The sequence below is a fragment of the Salmo trutta genome, chromosome 16 (assembly GCF_901001165.1).
Source record: "Salmo trutta chromosome 16, fSalTru1.1, whole genome shotgun sequence".
Taxonomy (NCBI): Eukaryota; Metazoa; Chordata; class Actinopteri; order Salmoniformes; family Salmonidae; genus Salmo; species Salmo trutta.
The window spans coordinates 51,065,979-51,087,167 of NC_042972.1; the positions used below are offsets into that span (position 1 = coordinate 51,065,979).

At 40.8% G+C, this 21,189-nt stretch overlaps 2 pseudogenes; one reads left to right on the forward strand and one right to left on the reverse strand.

Annotated features, from left to right (window-relative positions):
* Positions 1 to 510: 510 nt before the first annotated feature.
* Positions 511 to 2,105, reverse strand: LOC115149884 (glutathione peroxidase 2-like; annotated as a pseudogene).
* A 3,141-nt stretch (positions 2,106 to 5,246) lies between these two features.
* LOC115150978 (guanine nucleotide-binding protein G(s) subunit alpha-like) overlaps positions 5,247 to 21,189 on the forward strand; it is a 46,180-nt pseudogene continuing 30,237 nt past the window's right edge.

Below are 21,189 nucleotides of genomic sequence, written 5' to 3' on the forward strand. Positions count from 1 at the left end.
GCTGTACATTTGTGTTGCAGTAAAGATTCTGTAAATCTACAGTAATTTACTAGCTTCTGTGCTGCCAGTAATTTACTCTAAATTTACAGTAATCTACTGTGCTGCTAGGAATTTACTGTAAAGAATTACAGGAATTATTTTTAACAGTGTGGTCTTTGCGAAACATGAGTAATATACTCCTGTTAGATTCAGGCCTTTACAACTTTATTAGAAACCTTTTACAAAAAAGGCTTTAAGGAATGTCTTCATTCAGTAGAGTCTAAACAACAGCAGTATCCTGTGAAGGAGAGCAAAGCCAATTGAAACAAATGCAGCCGGCATATGCCTAAGGAGGCAGATGCTAATAGCAAAAGCAGTTAGTCCTGGAGATGGGATATTGTGATAAAATATGAAGCAAATGTGTGACTGCAGATGTGTGACTGGAGAGTGAAGACGCTGTGTGTTATCCCTGTGGCCAGGCTCTCTCCATCCTTATCAACACCAACACTGTAATTGCTCTGCCTGGACAATTTATTTCACCTTGAGGAGCTCCTTAATATATCCTCAATATCACTGGTCAGGAACATTCTGCTGTATCACTTGTAAGGTTCCCCATCAGGACCGACCAGGAACTTCTCAAAGTTCCAGGAGATGTCATTCCTGCAGACAGGGCTCCACATGATGAACTTTGGGTCGCCCATGAATGCCATAGAGTCATCGCTGGGGAAGGGCAACTTCTCCTTGAGCTACACAAACAGGGGGTGGGCATCCTCCCCATTCACATCAGTGGGAATTTTGGCTCAAAGCCACTTCCTGGACCTATATACTTCAGGAACCTGAGGATCTCATCGTTCTTACAATTCTCCTGTTTAGACAGAATCAAAATCATGAAATAATCAATCAGTTTAAGCAATTATCTTAATTGAAGGATGTTAGCAAGACCAGAAAAACAACATTTTGTGTTTAATGAGTCCCAGAATTATCACACAGGCAGAGTTTAACAATGGTGCTTATCACCATGGAATGTGTAACAAATCTACAATGTTGCAATAACTTGGCCAAACTACCTTTGAACTCTGTCTGATAGTTGACCATGACTTGACCACTACATTTCAAATATGCAAAGAAAGCATGGTCTGCAATGTTTAAATCTAATTTCTTAACGGTCACGAACAGGCAAAATCATGTTTTTCATTAAATTGAATGATATATGTATGAAACCAGATAAAAATATGATCACCAAAGTATGAAAAATTACTTTTGCTTCTACATTGATAAAGTTTGATCATAAAGTTAATGGTTGCCATATCCTTGGATTGACGAGGCGGGATTATTAAGGGGATAGGGTGACATTACCCTAACTCACTTTTTTAATACACCAATGGTAACATGATATTCTATTATCTAATTTAAATAAGTATCGCCTTCTAACCAACATCGGAGAAGGTGTGTTTGCGGAGGGGCGGGGTTTACATAACGAAATAACTACTCAAATGATGCCAAAATGTCACTGTAGGGTGTCAGCAAATATAATTAAAAGTTTATACTATTCATCTATGGCAAAGATACTTATGTTTCCCCTTTCATCTGTGTCTGGTGTTAGCTAGTTACTGGCTAGCTACGTCTTCAGCTAGCATGGAACAAAAAGGGGGGGGGGGGTCATTCAAAACTGATGCAGTTGTCGGGTTGTCATCCGTCAGTGCTGCTGTGAACCGCCTGTGCCAAACAGGTGATGTGTTAACAATATTGACATCATTGATGCAATTCCAATGTTGCTTTCTGTATCACCAAATTAGCTTGAGATGATTTTACTGCAACACTTCATTTAAGTTTCTTGACATAAGTGTTTCGAAGACCTGTCAGAAGGTGAGTTTATGAATATAAGCTCCCTGCCCACTCAGCCTGTCTTTTCAAACTTCCTGGTAGTTAGCCATGACAGAAAAATGATTTCTGTCCTCCAAAAATATTATGTGCGATATTTCAGTCACTCAAAAGGCTATTTTACATGGGAATTATAATGACTGACTGTTCAAGACCTTTTAAAGAAAAATAAAGTGAATGCCTACCTGATGGTCAAACCGGTTCCTGGGCACCCCTAGAAACAAGAGCCTCTGTTTGGAATAATGCGAATTGAATACATTACATTACATGATGACCAAATGGGATCCTTGTGTGCGCCCTCATGCACATGTTGATTTTGTCTATCACCACCAGATGCGTTCATGACACATAGGTTAAAATACCAAAACCAACTGTGGACCAACTATATTCATTTGGGGGAGAGGTCGAAACACAAACATTCATGGACATTTAGCTAGCTTGCCGATGCTAGGTAATTTGTCCTGGGAGAGAAACATTGGGTTATCTTACCTGAAACGCATCCGCCCCTCTTCATCTTCCTCCCGGAAGAGGGTGAACGAACAGCTGCTGGTTGGAGCACCTCCAGGGTCCTTTGGAAGGAGTGACTCAGGCTGGGTTGACAGTACCATCTTTGTCGACTGGCTCCACCACTTCGCCCACAGTGTTGGTTGCACCCCTGAGGAACCCCATATCCTCATCATTGATGGGCACCACTCCCATAAGACCCTGGAGGCTGTTCTAACAGCAAGAGGCCAAGGAGTGATTCTCATCACTCTGCCACCCCACTGCAGGCACAAGATGCAGCTGTTAGACCGTACTGTCTTCAACGGTCTGAAGGCCTTTTACAACAGGGCAGCAGATCAATGGATGATGACGCTTCCTGGGAAAAGGATATGTATATACCAAATGGCTGGCCTCATCACAAAGGCCTATAACAAGGTGGCCAGTGTGGAGAGAGGAGTGGAGGGCTTCCGGGCAAGTGGGCTGTGGCCTTTGGAGAAGTACATCTTCACAGAGGCGGACTTCGTGGTTATATAGGAGCCTGAACCCATTGCTGGGAAGAAAAAGTAATCTAAGGTAGCAGAAGCAGTATGTACTTGGTAGAAAGTGGTTATTGTACTAACACCGATGCATTGTTTTTGTCTTTTTATTTTCAATGCAAAGAATCCATTCAACCACAGTGCTCTACTGCCACCTCTACCGATGCGGCTACCAGCTCTACCGCCGCCATCTCTAGCTCTACCTCCACCGCCACCAGCTCTAACGCCAAAACCTCTACCTCCACCACATCTACCGCTGCCACAACCTCCACCCTGCAGCCTACCCTTGCTCCAAATGTTGGTAATAAAATAATCAGCACTCATTTTAGGGAACATATATTTGCATATAGTGATTATAAGTGTTTATTGTACCAATACTCATGTGTTTTTGTTTGTTTGTTTGTTTGTTTTTGCTTAAACCAACAACCAACAGCTGCAGCAGTTCTATTGGAGTTGTGCCAAGGCTCCAGGAGGCGAGGCCGAGGAAGAGGAAGGCAGAGTCTGCGGCTGTGCTGATAGCCTCACCTTACAAAAGGTCGCTGGAGGAAAAGGCTCGACAGAAGCATCAAAAAGAAGAAAGAAAGAGAGAGAGAGTAAGACAACGAATCAAGTTCTTCAAAGAAAGGCTGCCTCAAAGAAGCTTGTTGCAACACAACAAGCCACATCAGTCACCAAAGGGGATGCAGAGTGTATGTTCTGTGAGGAGCTGTTTTCAGCCACAGGTGGGGACTGGATTAGGTGTGAGCAGTGCAGGAGGTGGGCTCATGAGTTGTGCTCCAATTGAATGTTATATTCCAGTGTTATTTAATGTTATTAGTGATATTCCATTCCAATATTATATTACAATGAGTATATATTTTTTGAATGAATTAAAAACAACTATTGAAAACCTTTTGCCCCAGAATGTAATTTTAAAGACTGCAGAGATTTAAATTCTTGCATTATTCCAATAATATTTTGTGCAATTGTACATAATGGATTGTAAGGAAAAGGAACAACATAGAAAGATGACAGAAAATGTATGTGCAGGTGAGTTTAAAAGAGGGACATCAAATCTCCACATAGTGCAGATATTAATAGTGACATATGTAACACCATTTTCCAACCATGTTTTATTTAAATAATTAAAATAAGACAACTAGACTTAAAAGCTAAGTATTATTTACTAAAGACTTTCTAAATAAAACGGATTAAATGATTTTAACACACCTATGCCATAATCTTCTACCCCCCGGGGCCAGTTACCCCAAGGGCCAGTTACCCCGGTACTTTAAAAAAATGCCCCTTTTCTAAAAACAACATTTCATAAAATAACTAAAAAAGTGTCAACTGTAGCCATTTATTTCCATTCATAGTTTATTAACCTAAGCATGTACTTCATCCACACACCAATTATTTTCCAAACATTTTTTTTTTTTTTGTGTCAGCAATTAGACATTGTTCTTAGGGGGCTAGTTACCCCCTAGTACACTGTGTACATTTATTTTTGCAACGCATGAGCGCGCAACGCCGGCGGTGTGGCCAGCATGTTATGAAGGTGTCTCATACCGAACTAGTCTACATGAGTTAGAATTTGCTGTCATCTAGTGGCAATCTCAGAGAGGTTTCTTTGCCCCCAGGCGCTGGATGAATTCTAGCCAATCACAAAGTACCCTAATCAAATTTCAATGGTCCAATCTGTAAAAATCTATAACATACACACACACACGATACAAACATAGACAGTTAACCGTTAGCGTTAATATAATCCATCTTCGTATAAACAGAGAGAGAGAGACACTGTGTGTCCCCTTCTCGGAGTAAGATATTAAAATGTTCAGATAGCTAATTGACTGCAATTCTGTGTCTATCTAAAGGCCTATTCTTCCTCTTGGTGCTTCATGTAGTCTGCCACTGAAAAGATAAAAGACAACTCGGCTAAGATCTATCTTGTGAGAGCGGTTGATTTGAGAATGAAACAGGTGTGCTGAGGTGGGCTATGAATGACGCAGATCACATGACTCAGACGCGTGGCTTTTCTTCTGCCTCCCCCTGTTGCTCCTACAAATTGTAACAGGAAAGAGGAAGGATGAGGAAGGACTTCGAGAGGAAAATAGGGCAAACCAACAAGCCGTCTATAAGCTGTACGTCACAATAAGAGCACCGGAACTTTGTGCCGGTCCGATTCATATTCGTCAGCTAGGCCTACTGTGAGTGGCTTTTACGTTTTCAGGAGAAAAAAAAACATTGAAGTGCGAGAAGTGGACACCTTGGTCATTGCATGGACCCCATGTCCGCTAACGGGATGTGACAATAAACAGCGAGGCTGTCATCATAATTATGGGGTTTCCACGCACGGTCAATGTTAGCTAATTGAATTATAAACGTGGCAGCTCGTTATGGGGATGTGTCATAGTTTTAGATCTAGGATTATAGGACCCCACTCATCGATAACCTACAGCGGGCGAACGGGTGCTAATGCTGGGCTAGATGGCGAGCCTGGGCAGCAGGACAATTGTTCCGACCTGGAGCTTCGGGATCAACGCAGAGTGGAGGATAAAGCACGGATCAAAGCAGAGATAAAGAGAAGTCGGAACATAGATAAGAGCCTGAAAGCAGAGAAGAGAGAATACAAGCAGACCCATAGGCTTCTGCTATTGGGTAAGTTAACCTAATTTACAGCGTTGTCCTCTGCACTGTAGGCTATATTTGGCCATATATCCATAAGGGTCTCAGCTTGGTGATCATTTGCCAACAGGACAAGTAACCTATCAACTATGACTGCATAAGCTAGTTCTGTTTCAGTGGGGAGGGGGGGGGGGGTCCTCTGTAATGTAATATCAAGGTAGGCCTAGCCTATATGTTATTTTACCTATTTATCAAGACAAATACTTTTTAATACCATTAGATATCAAACTGACTGTCTACATTGATATATTTTATTGAACCTTTATTTAACTAGTTGCCTATTCTACACACCACTGTGGGTGACGTTATTGATGTCCAAACAACACATTATTTTGAGGGACAGTGTGTATTAGAAAGTGACATCTACAGCCCTAGTCATCACTTGTTATTACAAAGACATTACATATTGTAGCCTATAGTTTATTTGGTGGGTGAATTAAAAAAAAAGACATGCTGCCTTGAGGGTAAATGAGAACAGGCTGATTCTCAAATGCTTGCTATTTCAGCAACGAGAACAAAACCACATCAATTTTGACACACACACACACACACACACACACACACAAACACAAACACACGCACAAACTAACAAAACATTTTCCATGACATGGAGGCAAGGGTTCTGCTATTGGGTAAGTTAACCTAATTCACTGTGCAGTCCTCCACACTGTATTTGGCTATATCCATAAGAATCCATAAGAACAAGTAATCACTGCTTATGGCTTCTTATAACTGCTTATGTAAGTATTGTGTTTTTCCCCTCCAGGAGAAGCCCGTTTTTCATCTCCACCTCAGTTTTTTCCTGTGGAAGGGGTTATTTTGCTTTGATCAAGTGAAGGAGAACAGGTTTAATTTATTTTAAACCCTTAAATTGAAAGAGTGTTTGCAAAGTAAGCCCTTGATATAGCCTAGTTCTAAACTGTATCACAAGGAGGTCCTTAGCTCTGTTGCCTTTATAGAAGCTGCCCCTTTTTTCTAAGTTACACAAGGAAAGGAGGGCAGTTTGCAGAAACAAATGGAAGAACTGTGTGGGCTCTGTGACCAAAATACACTAGTCATGCGGGCTGTAGGTTTAAAAACAGACTGGACACGAGCAGAACGAGATGATAAGTATGCTTGTGAACGATGCTCTAGTAATCCAGCCAGGTGTGAGTTAGTTATAGGTTATTCATTGCATTCTCTTCATTTTGTACTCCTGATATTCTCCATCCTGTTAGCTAAGCCTCTCTTATGTGTCCTTAGGGGACCTCTTTTTGGAGTTTGAAATGTGTTTAAAAAAACAAACATTTACAGGTATGATTGTGTGGGAAAATGCTCATTTGTAGAAAACAAAATAGGAGTATGATGATTATTAGGACTGTTCTGGAGCTTTCACTTTGTATAAGAATTGTTAGAGCTAAATTACAACTCTGTGTTACGTTTAAATCAGTCCTCATGTAACACATCATAATTACAGTGCCTTCAGAAAGTATTCATACCCCTTGACTTCTTCCACATTTTGTTGCGTTACAGCCTGATTTCAAAATTGATTAATAGATTTTTACATTAATAGATCTACACACAATAATACCCCATAATGACAGTGAAAACATGTAAAAATATAATACAGAAATAACTAATTTACATAACTATTCACACCCCTGAGTCAATACTTTGTAGAAGCACCTTTGGCGAGTATTACAGCCGTGAGTCGTTCTTGGTAACTTTCTAAAAGCTTTGTACACCTGGATAGTACAATATTGGCCCATTTTAGACATTTTTTAATTCTTAAAGCTCTGTCAAGTTGATTGTTGCTCATTGCTTGACAGCCAAGTCTTGCCATAGATTTCAAGCCGTTTTCAGTCAAAACTGTAACTAGGCCACTCAGGAACATTCAATGTCGTCTTGGTAAGCAACTTCAGTGTAGATTTGGCTTTGTGTTTTAGGTTATTGTTCTGCTGAAAGGTGAATTTGTCTCCCAGTGTCTGTTGGAAAGCAGACTGAACCAGGTTTTCCTCTAGGATTAAGGCCTGTGCTTATAGCTGTATTCTGTGTATTTTTATCCTAAGGAACTCCCTAGTCCTTGCTGATGACAAGCATACCCATAACATGATGCAGCCACCACCATGCTTGAAAATATGAAGAATGGTCCTCAGTGATGTGTTGTGTTGGATTTGCCCCAAACATAACGCTTTGTATTCAGGACAAAAAGTTCATTTCTTTGCCTTTTTTGTTGCAGTATTACTTAAGTGCCTTGTTGCAAACAGGATGCATGTTTTGGAATATTTTGATTCTGTACAGGCTTCATTCTTTTCAGTCTGTAATTTAGGTTATTATTGTGAAGTAACTGCAATGTTGTTGATCCATCCTCAGTTTTCTCATATTACAACCATTAAACTCTGTAACTGTTTTAAAATCACTATTGGCCTCATGGTCAAATCCCTGAACAGTTTCCTTCCTCTCCAGCAACTGAGTTAGGAAGGAATATTATACACATGAGTCCATGCAACTGATTATGCGATTTGTTAAGCACATTTTTACTCATGTTATATTACAAACAAAATTCCACTTTGACATTATGGGGTATTGTGTTTAGATCAGTGACACAAAATCAAAATTGTGTCAATTTTAAATTCAGGCTGTAACACAACAAAATGTGTGAAAAGTAAAGGGGTGTGAATACTTTCTGAAGGCACTGTACTATAATAAGTATCGTCCATTTTATAGGTCCAGTGACCTATTTAGTAACAGAACACTTTTCATGTTATCAGTTCCACATTTTCATCTTTATTTTTAGACAGATTTTTTTGGGGGGGAGGGAGGGGGGGACTCAAATCCAGTGTGATTGTAGCTATATTCTGCCCTGTACTGGCAGGAGTTGGGCATTGCATTTGAATCTAGGCTACTGAAAAAAAATGGCATCCATTTAAAAAATATTATTGTACCACTTTCACACTCAGTTCATCCAATTTGACTATTCTATAAGTTCTGCTGCAAAATAATTGTGTATATATTCAAGGGCTTAGTAATTTTCTTACTGTTGTGACTATCATATGGAGCCAGATACCTGCCAAAAGATTGAACGTACGTATTGTTAGGATCGTAAGAAAATCCATACGTAAATTGTTAGGATCGTAAGAAAAGCCATGTGTGAAACATGAACGTAAACGTGAAATGGCATCTGTGAATATACAAACACCATGTTACGATTACAGACTAACATTTAAGGCTCGAACAAATCTTGGGTTGCAATTCTGACGTACAATAATTCCTTTCAGAGCTTTGGCAGTTTCATCTCACCAACAAACAAAAAAGTACACCAAACGGCCTGTGAGGAGTGCTACCCGAACATGCATAACACAGTATAAAATAAAAACGCAAGCCAGGGAAACTGGAAAGAGGTATCCTGCATGTTTTCAAGTTAAGTCTCCATTCTCTATTACTCCTCAGTTGAGTTTACTTCACATTTAGGTAGCTGATGTAATGGATCTGTTTGCCAGAGCAAGTCTACATAGCACTAGCTGTATTATGCCTACAACAGTGACGTTTCAGTCCACTAGGTGTATCTCTACAGCATGGACATTTCTCTGGGTGACGTGGACGTCGCCATGCATGCACCTTATCAAAATATGACTAATTCAATATTGAACCATCCCATTCTCTGAGCTCTGTCTGCAATCATAACCAGTAGTATCTACCAGGAATAATGAATCATAACCAGTAGTATCTACCAGGAATAATGAAACAGAATAATACTAGATGTTTGGTGAATCTATGAATTATGTATGACCACTGAGAATATTTTTTTTATAGAATATGTTGATATTTATTTCATCATTCAATCTGAAATGAACTAGGGAGAGGTTAAACGTAGGCTATGTCTGGCATAAGATTATGCCTACTCTTCACAATAACTCTGTGTCAGTGGTTTTTAGGTAGTCTCCGTATAGGCTACTCCCAACTGCTGCCCAGTTGGAGAGCTTGTGATCTCCATGCAGCACAACAGCACCATGCGCCTTCAGAAAAGCAACCCTCAACCTCAGAAGATGTCCTTCTGGAGGCATGTAGTCATAAAGTCATCATACCCTAATGTAGGACTATTTGCCTACCAGCCAAATAAAGTGCAGCGCATGCATGATGCATGCAACTCGTCATTCCAACATATTTGAACATTTAATTCATCCTTCATTCAGTTCGGTCAGTTAGTATGTCATCCATTCAGTCATTTGTCTGAGTTGCAATAGGAACTAAATCAAAGAGAATAGAACAGTCGTATCCATTTGTTCATTGAAATCCATGTGTGTATTCAAAATTATGTAAATTCTTCAAAGTTCTTTGGACTATCACTTTTAATAATTCAATGTTTTAATTTTGGCCTATCCAAATATAAAATAGCCTACAAGTTGAAGGCCTATCATTTTGGGTACTGGTGTCTTGTGGAATAATTTTAGAACTCTATTTGTGTTTTATAATTGTTTTTCTTATAGGGCTCCCCATAAAAAAAATCCCTAGCTCTAGGCCTCTAAATACATTTTAAACAAAATAGTTGAAGCATGTGCAGTGGCTGATAGTTGAAAACAGATCTGGCAATAAGAATAGACTATACATAGTCTTGACTATTTGGGACCCCTTGTCTATTTCCCTCAGGACAGGTTATAGCCAAGACTTAATCAATATTTTGTTTTGTCTCATTTATTGATATGGCTATAGCTTCTGCGTGATGGGGTTATGCAATGCAAATGGCAAGACAAGCCCACGTACAGAGTGGAATTCACTAATACAACAGTCAAAAGGCCTAATATAAGTCCTACAGTCTGTGCTCCCAAATACCGGAAAAGGTGTGATTCATTAGGTTACATGATCACCACAATAGCCCCACGCAGCTATAAAATAAATTCTGCAATTATATGGCCATTCAATTACACACAACAGCATGGCATATTTAGATAGTGGAATAGGCCTAGCGTAAATCATATTTGCTTTCTATTTTGCAGCTCAGGTGGTTATTCTAGACAAGGCTCTTCTGTGTCTTTATCATTCTCACACGTCATTTGCTGAAGGCCCAAGCCTATACTATGTCATCTACTGGTATAACGTCATTATTGCATGCACTTCTAAAACAAGCTCTAGACTTTTACTTTGGAAATTAAACCAAAAAGCTGCAAAGCAATTCTAATGTCTGGGCTAGAGTTGCTTGATTGACTAGCTAACTTCGACTAGCTAAGTTCAGTTCATGTCCCTTGCAGATGCCATATTACTGACAAAAGTTTGGATGCATAAAAAAGATCTGTAACTGAGTAATGGAAGACGTAAAGTAAGAATTGAACGTGTAAATGTTAATTCATAGTCATAACATAGTTTACAGATCTATTTAACGTTTACGTTTCATGTTTCACTCATGGCTTTTCTTACGATCCTAATAATTTACACATGGATTTTCTTACGATCCTAACGATACGTACAGTACCAGTCAAAAGTTTGGACACACCTACTCATTCCAGGTTTTTTATTCTTTTTTGCAATTTTCTACATTGTAGATTAATAGTAAAGACATCAAAACTATGAAATAACACATATGGAATCCTTTAGTAACCAAATAAGTGTTAAACAAATCCAAATATTGATGACTGCTTTGCACTCTCTTGGCATTCTCTCAACCAGCTTCATGAGGTAGTCACCTGGAATGCATTTCAGTTAACAGATGTGACTTGTTAATTTGTGGAATTTCTTTCCTTAATGCGTTTGAGGCAATCAGTTGTGTTGTGACAAGGTAGGGTTGGTATACAGAAGATAGCCCTATTTGGTAAAAGACCAAGTCCATATTATGGCAAGAACAGCTCAAATAAGCAAAGAGAAACGACAGTCCATCATTACTTTAAGATATGAAGGTCAGTCAATCTGGAAAATGTTAAGAACTTTGGATGTTTCTTCAAGTGCAGTCGCAAAAACCATCAAGCGCTATTATGAAACTGTCTCTCATGAGGACCGCCACAGGAAAGGAAGACCCAGAGTTTCCTCTGCTGCAGAAGATAAGTTCATTAGAATAATTGCAGCCCAAATAAATGCTTCACAGAGTTCAAGTAACAGACACATCAACATCAACTGTTCAGAGGAGACTGCGTGAATCAGGCCTTCATGGTTGAATTGCTGCAAAGAAACCACTACTAATGGACACCAATAAGAGGAAGAGACTTGCTTGGGCCAAGAAACACAAGCAGTGGACATTAGACTGTCGTTTGGTCTGATGAGTCCAAATTTAAGATTTTTGGTTCCAAACGCTGTGTCTTTGTGAGATGCAGAGTAGGTGAACAAATGATCTCTGCATGTGTGGTTCCCACCGTCAGGCATGGAGGAGGTGTGATGGTGTGTGGGGGCTTTGCTGGTGATACTGTCAGTGATTTATTTAGAATTCAAGGCACACTTAACCAGCATGGCTACCACAGCATTCTGCAGCGATACTCCATCCCATCTGGTTTGGGTTTAGCGGGACTATCATTTGTTTTTCAACAGGACAGGCTGTGTAAGGGTGTGTAAGGGCTATTTACCAAGAAGTGATGGAGTGATGGAGTGCTGCAACAGATGACATGGCCTCCACAAGCACTCGACCTCAACCCAATTAAGATGGTTTGGAATCGCAGAGTTGGATCGCAGAGTGATGGAAAAGCAGCTAACAAGTGCTGAGCATATGTGGGAACTCTTTCAAGATGCTTCATGATTAACTACTCATGGTGTGATTGTAATAACATACAGAAACTCAACTCCTTTTGTTCGTCCGACCTAGAATACCTCATAATCAAATGCCGACCATATTACCTCCCAAGAGAATTCTCTTCAGTCATAGTCACAGCTGTGTATATTCCCCCTCAAGCCGATACCATGACAGCCCTCAAGGAACTACACTGGACTTTATGCAAACTGGAAACCACATCCTGAGGCCGCATTTATTGTAGCTGGGGATTTTAACAAAGCAAATTTTAGGAAAACGCTACCGAAGTTCTATCAACACATTGACTGTAGTTTAGGGAAAACGCTAGATTAGGGAAAACACTAGATCATTGCTTTTTGCCTTTTCGAAATGCCTACAAGGCCCTCCCCTGCCATCCCTTCGGGAAATCAGATCATGGCTCCATTTTGCTCCTCCCTTCCTATAGGCGGAAGACTCCAACAGGAGGTACCCGTGCTAAGGTCTATTCAACGTTGGTCTGACCAATCGGAATCCATGCTTGAAGATTGTTTTTCATCACGCGGACTGGGATATGATCCGGGCAGCCTCTGAGTATAACATTGACGCTTACACAGACACAGTGACCGAGTTCATCAGGAACTGTTTTGGGGATGATGTTCCCACGGTGACTTTTAAAATCTAACCAAACCAGAAACCGTGGATAGATGGCAGCATTTGTGTAAAACTGAAAGTGCGAACCACTGTATTTAACCATACAAACAGGCAAAACATCAGTACAGAGACAAAATGGAGTCGCAATTCAACAGCTCAGACATGAGATGTATGTGGCAGGGTCTACATTTTACATTTACATTTTAGTCATTTAGCAGACGCTCTTATCCAGAGCGACTTACAGTAGTGAATGCATACATTTCATCAATTTTTTTCTCCGTACTGGTCCCCCGTGGGAATCGAACCCACAACCCTGGTGTTGCAAACACCATGCTCTACCAACTGAGCTACACGGGATTGTCTACAGACAATCATAGATTACAAAGGGAAAGGGAAAAACCAGCCACGTCGCAGACACCGACGTCTTGCTCCCAGACAAGCTAAACACCTTCCTCGCCTGCTTTGAGGATAACACAATGCCACCAATGTGGCACACTCTCAAGGACTGTGGGCTCTCATTTTCCGTGGCCGACGCAAGGCTGCCGGCTCAGACGGCATCCATAGCCGCGTCCTCCGAACATGCACAGACCAGCTGGCTGGAGTGTTTATGGACATATTAAATCTCTCCCTATCCCATTCCGCTGTCCACACTTGCTTCAAGATGTCCGCCATTGTTCCTGTACCCAAGAAACAAAGGTAACTGAACTAAATGACTATCGTCTGTCATCATGAAGTGCTTTGAGGCTAGTTAAGGATCAAATCACCTTGAGGAATACTTTCGTCAGATTGCTGTTCATTGACTATAGCTCAGCCTTCAACACCATAGTAGCCTCCAAGCTCATCATTAAGCTCGGGCCCTGGGTCTGAACCCTGCCCATGCAACTGGGTCCTGGACTTCCTGACGGGCCGCCCCCAGGTGATGAAGGTAGGAAACAACCCCTCCACTTCACTGATCCTCAACACAGGGGGCCCACAAGGGTGCATGCTCAGCCCCCTCCTGTACTCACTGTTTACCCATGACTGCGTGGCCACGCCCTCCTCCAACTCAATCATTAAGTTTGCAGATGACACAACAGTAGTAAGCCTGATTACCAACAATGATGAGACAGCCTACAGGAAGGAGGCCCTGGTGGAGTAGTGCCAGGAAAATAACCTTTCCCTCAACGTCAACAAAACGAAGGAGATGATCGTAAACAGCAGAGGGAGCACGCCCCTATCCACATTGACAGGACCACAGTGGAGGAGGTGGAAAGCTTCAAGTTCCTCGGCGTACACATCACTGACAATCTGAATTGGGCCACCTATACAGACAGTGTGGTGAAGACGGCGCAACAGCGCCTCTTCAACCTCAGGAGGCTGAAGAAATCTGTCTTGGCCCCTAATACCCTCAGAAACTTTTACAGATGCACAATTGAGAGCATTCTAATGGGCGTTATCACCGCCCAGTACGGCAACTGCACCGCCCGCAACTGCAGGGCTCTCCAGAGGGTGGTAAGGTCTGCCCAACGCATTACCAGGGGGCAACCCATAAAACCATTCCAACAGAACTAACCACTTGGACACCTGCCCCAGATCATCATTAGGGACGCTGCCTGCCCTCCAGGACACCTACAGCACCTGATGTCACAGGACGGCCAAAAAGATCATCAAATCAAATCAAATGTATTTATATAGCCCTTCTAACATCAGCTGATATCTCAAAGTGCTGTACAGAAACCCAGCCTAAAACCCCAAACAGCAAGCAATGCAGGTGTAGAAGCACGGTGGCTAGGAAAAACTCCCTAGAAAGGCCAAAACTTAGGAAGAAACCTAGAGAGGAACCAGGCTATGAGGGGTGGCCAGTCCTCTTCTGGCTGTGCCGGGTGGAGATTATAACAGCACATGGCCAAGATGTTCAAATGTTCATAAATGACCAGCATGGTCAAATAATAATAATCATAGTAGTTGTCGAGGGTGCAACAAGTCAGTAACACAAGAGTAAGTGTCAGTTGGCTTTTTCATAGCCGATCTTTGAGAGTATCTCTACCGCTCCTGCTGTCTTTAGAGAGTTGAAAACAGCAGGTCTGGGACAGGTAGCACGTCCGGTGAACATGTCAGGGTTCCAGCAGGTCTGGGACAGCAGGTCTGGGACAGGTAGCACGTCCGGTGAACAGGTCAGGGTTCCATAGCTGCAGGCAGAACAGTTGGAACTGGAGCAGCAGCACGGCCAGGTGAACTGGGGACAGCAAGGAGTCATCAAGCCAGGTAGTCCTGAGGCATGGTCCTAGGGCTCAGGTCCTCCGAGAGGGAGAGAGAAAGAAAGAAAGAAAGAAAGAAAGAAAGAAAGAAAGAAAGAGAGAATTAGAGAGAGCATATTTAAATTCACACAGGACACCTGAAAAGACAAGAGAAATACCCCAGATGTGACAGACTGACCCTAGCCCCCTGACACATAAACTACTGCAGCATAAATACTGGAGGCTGAGACAGGAGGGGTCAGGAGACACTGTGGCCCCATCCGATGAAACCCCCGGACAGGGCCAAACAGGTAGGATATAACCCCACCAACTTTGCCAAAGCACAGCCCCCACACCACTGGAGGGATATCTCCAACCACCAACATACCATCCCGGGACAAGGCCGAGTATAGCCCACAAAGATCTCCGCCACGGCACAACCCAAGGGGGGGCGCCAACCCAGACAGGAAGACCACGTCAGTGACTCAACCCACTCAAGTGACTCACCCCTCCCAGGGACGGCATGGAAGAACACCAGTAAGCCAGTGACTCAGCCCCTGTAATAGGGGTAGAGGCAGAGAATCCCAGTGGAAAGAGGGGAAACCGGCCAGGCAGAGACAGCAAGGGCGGTTCATCAAGGACATCAACCACCCGAGTCACGGCCTGTTCACCCCGCTATCATCCAGAAGTCAAGGTCAGTACAGGTGCATCAAAGCTGGGACAGAGAGACTGAAAAACAGCTTCTATCTTAAGGCCATCGGACTGTTAAATAGCCATCCGGCTACCATCCGGCTACTCAACCCTGCACCTTAGAGGCTACTGCCCTATATACATAGACGTGGAATCACTGGCCACTTTAATAATGGAACACTAGTCACTTTAATAATGTTTCCATACTGCTTTACTGATCTCATGTGTATATACTGTATTTAATTCTACTGTATTTAGTCAATGCCACTCGAACATTGATCATCCTAATATTTATATATTTCTTAATTACATTCTTTACTTTTAGATTTTTGTGAATCGTTAGATACTACTGCACTGTTGGAGCTTGGAACACGTGCATTTCGCAATACCGGCAATAACATCCTCTAAAGATGTGTACGTGACCAATACATTTGATTTGATTGAAAGACTGTTGGAAAAACATTCCAGGTGAAGCTGGTTGAGAGAATGCCAAGCGTGTGCAAAGCTCTCATCAAGGCAAAGGGTGGCTACTTTAAAGAATCTAAAATCTAAAATATATTTGGATTTGTTTAACACTTTTTTTGGTCACGACATTATTCCATATGTGTTATTTCATCGTTTTGATGTCTTCACTATTATTATGCAATGTAGAAAATAGTAAAAAATAAAGAAAAACCCAACTTTTGACTGGTACTGTACGTTCAACCTTTTGGCAGGTATCTGGCTCCAAACTATCACCATGAACACAAATAATTTGTACACAATTTTTATAATTTTTAATAATTTGTACACCCTCATTATAAGGGGAAATTCCATTAGAGGAACAGGGGGATCAAGGAAGGCACACAGGAATTCCAAACAGCATGGGAATTCTCACTGATGGGTGCAACAATATAGCCTCTTCAAGGCACACCTCTAAATTTGTTAATGAGCCAGAAATTCTTTCTCTGCCCACATCTCCCCACAATGCACCATAATTCACAGTATGCTGCTGTAAATATACAGCAAAAAATACTTTACTGTAAAAATGCTGTAATTTGTCATTGAGACCCCATGATGCATTGCTCTTTACAGTACTGTATTGTAATATAGCGTTACAGTAGTGTACTGTAAAAGTATTGCTGTGAATTTACAGCAATTTGTTAGTGTAAAGATGAAATAAGTTATGATGAACTTCACAGGGTGGTGAAAGTGCACAGTGATGAGCTTGATTCTCCTTTCCAATAAATATTAAGGGTCTTATTCTGGTGACATGATGATCGATGCTTGACTGCCGTTTGACAAATACAAATATTCTCGCTCCTATCTATAATAATCTCATCATGTAGACTAGCCGCCCTGCACTGTATCTGTGAGCTGTTGGCTAGAGTGCATGTGCCAAGACCAGAGTAAGCACATTTGCTATTTAACAAAACAGTTTTTGTGACAAAACTATTGGTAGAGTTGAAAATGTGATGGAAACAGTTTGAACTCTCAATTTTTTTATTCAGTAGATGAAAACTTAAGCAAAAAAGTACATTTTGGGTGCACTCATTTGCATATTTTCTTTATGTGGATTTGAGAATATTTGCATGAAAATTTGTCACCAATTGGTTGGAAACCTAGCTTGTGTAACAATATTTCCCAAATTTCACCTTCGTGAAATAGCAGGGCATAAGCGACATAAGCAGTCGCTTAGGGCCCACGGCCGCAAAATGTGTAGAATTGTAGAAAATGTGCTTTAAAACCACATCTCAAATGGGGCAAAGAGAAGATGTTGTGGTTTTAAAGCATATTTTCTACAATTCTAATGCATCAAATTCCAATAAATTAACTTTGAAACTTCCCCCCCCCCCCACCGTCAAGACAGGGACCACTAAAATGTTTTACCCGCGAGGTGGGGGGGCAAATCAAATCTTGCTTAGGGCCCCTAAAAAGCTAGGACCAGTCCTGTGAAATAGAGATGAGGATGGGATGGTTAAAGGAAATATACCAGTCTATATGATGACACGGCTAACCTCTACGGGATCGAGCTCTAATATTAGTCTGTCATCATTGTTGACAACACGCATGACAATAGTTTACGCAAATGATAATTGGGCATAAATCAATTCACCGAAGACCAAGTCATTGTTAGGTTAGGCCTTCATGTTAGAGGACTTGCATAGACTTTATATTGTGATTCAGAAACAGACCCCGTCTTTACACCACATAGGCCTACTGCAAAACCCAGTGAAGCAATAAATTAGTAAGCCTATATCTGGCTAGAAATGCAATGCGTTTAATTTGTGTTTATCACTCATCTACATATTAATCCATAAATTAATTTATATCAAGATATACATACATTATTTATAAAGGGATTTATAAGTAGGTTATTATTCATTTAAAGATGGTTTATAATAATTGAATAAACATTTGTAACACTGGTTGAGATTGTGCATGTATTTGGTGCTTGCAGAGTAGTGAGACGTTTCAACCAGTTTTATAACTGTTTATTACAGATGTATAAACCACTCTTTAAGTTAATAGTTAAACTAAGTCTTTACATCCTTTTGTATTTTCAAATTATTTTTATGATAGGTCTGTCATAATTCCATAGCCACCAAAAATATTCAGATTTTTAGAGAGGGAATAAAAAAGTCTACAGTGATTAGAAAGATCCAGCTTGTATTTATACATTGTATCAATTTTCTACTGATTACAATGTATCTGTTGTACTACAGTAGCCTACTTGCTCCGTATGGTCCATAGACATTAAAACCAAGGTACGGATGATCATTTCTTCAGAGGGCGCCTTTTTCTCTTCGGGAATCGCAACTTCATGACGTTTTTGGGCAATCATGTGATTACACTCTGGTTCGTTCCCAGGGTTCAGTGAGAGCTGTTTGCCCCACCCCATCTCTTCAACGCAATATATCTCAATGTAAAATTCTCCGAGAAAATGAAAATAATACTACAAAATACTTAAAACAAACGAATCTATTCACACTTATTCAAGAGCAGATCTGGCCTTTACATAAAAAAAAGAACTGTCATCGTTCTATAAATGATTAGGCTATATATTGCAGTATGTTCATATTATACACATATGGCCAGCCAGCCCATCTACCATACGAATTCAAAAGGGATATAAAGCTTAGACTGACAGCATGCTCTACCCGCGAGAAACGGGAACATAACGGAGGATTTTCATAAATATACCTGAATCGGGGAAATTGTATTTACTGCATAAAAGAAGCCCTATTGGAGTCATTGTTTGCCCAGAAAAGCTTACCGATGTGAGGAGAAACACAATTTACAGCGGCAAAACGAAAAAGACCGAGAGAAAGGCCTTTTTGATCTGGACAAACCCCAAAAGCAACCAACATCTGTGACGAGGAGGGAAAATAAATGAATATCATTGACTAAAACAGGATATAGTTGACACGGTTACGTTTTGTCCTGGATTTAAAATACATTCGGATGAAGAAGGAAGGGTTGGCGTAATGATCCACATACCGTCATTTTAGTGGAAATATTCATTTACTCTTTTTTTTATCCTCCTATCTGCTCGGCCCTTCTCGCTGGGGTTGAGGACGGATTGCAAAATAAAAAAGGGAAATACGCTTTGATGGAACGGTAAATGTTTTGAATGTCAGTAGTCAGAATTCTACCAGTGAAACCGATGATGGGTTCAAGAGGAGACATTTGCTAGAATTCAGTGTGGATTTCAGCTCCACTGCAAGACGTCGTGGGAATCCCGACTCGAGAGACCATTTATGTACATTGTAGCGCTGAAGAATCATATTCACATTGAAATTAATGTTGATGTCTTCATTGTGGATTGACAGTGAAAACCTAATAGGAATCAACCGTCTGAGAGGGCGGTCCGGGTATCTTCATTAGCACCACCACTCCGTTCTCCCTGAATGATCTATTGTAGCCTATAGATAATTAACATTAATATGTGATATAGGCTGCGTCTGTGGAGGCCTTGATCATCTACAGGTTACAGTGGTTTTATTCTGCAACTGGCAATATAAATGTCACCCATTTTGAGCAAGGTGCTTTTCTCCTGGGCCAATTTAGGAATCTAGAATTGTTGTATTATATTAATCCCCCCCTTCCCCGAACCTTTTTACTGGGTTTTTGGGAAGATGGGTTGTCTGGGCAATAGTAAGACCGAAGACCAACATAATGAGGAGAAAGCACAGAGGGAAGCAAACAAAAAGATAGAGAAACAGCTTCAAAAAGACAAACAGATATACCGAGCAACTCACCGGCTCCTACTATTAGGTATGTTTCTGGCATGTTCAAGTTATTGGTAAATTGTTTCCAGCCTTAGTTATTGTGCCATTTGAGGGTGGCAAACGTCTGACATTGTAAATCACCATTTAATTTTTAAATTGTTTTTATGTAGGCCTATGTTCCTCCTAGGTAGGCCATTGCACAAAGACCATTACATTTGTTTTATTGGAGTGGGTTTTTACCTTTGGTTGTGCTGACATTTTCGATAGGAGTTTCTGTTCTTGTAACAGGCCTCTACACTGTCAACACTTGTGTCCTGTCATTTTAAGCACTCTGCACAGCTGGACACGAAAAGCCAACAACACCATTGCACCCCTATTTGCAACAGTGTTTATTTTTCCAGAGCAAAAAAATTGTTGCATGCGATTCTACCCGACTAGGGGAATTATTGCTTGTGGTGTAGGCCTAGCAATGCGTGTCTGTAGGACCGATTTCCGAAGAGATTAGCCTATAAATAATAGGCATCAGGATTGTGCCGTTTTCATCATCACACACTCCGTTCTCCTTGAATTGCTTTTAATCGTAATTGTTGCGAATACCAGTACTGAATAATTTTACACAAGGCCTAGGGTGACGCATTGCATCAAGTTGCTCCTACCTATGTAAAAACACTGTAATTACTCAAGTAACACATTGTATTATCATGTTACAGTACATAGTAATTGTCTAGTAATGGAGTTGTTCCTATTACACAAGTACAGTATAACTGTATTGTGTGGGTTATAATGTCTGGAAGTGACAGCTACAGTGCTATGTTCTTTCACATAGACAGATGATTAGTGTTTTCTTGACTTATAACTCTAGAAAACTTGATCAATCATGTAATACCAAAATATTACCTCCAAACTTAACAGTTTTTCTTTTAATTGGGTTGATTTGGTAGGGCCCTCATCATCATTGGCATACAGAAAAAATTGAATCATGTTCTACGTGTTGACCTTACAGTATTAGGCCTAATAACAATGCAAACTTTGATTCCTCCAAACATTGATTCCTGTCTGAAGTGACAATGACTAGGAACAACATAAAAAAACCCATCAAAAACAACATTATTCATGCACTGCAAGAATTACCTTTTGGATACATGAACTCAACAAAACAATGTTCACCGTATGAAACAAAAATGCAATTTCAAAGCTGCATACTTATTCAA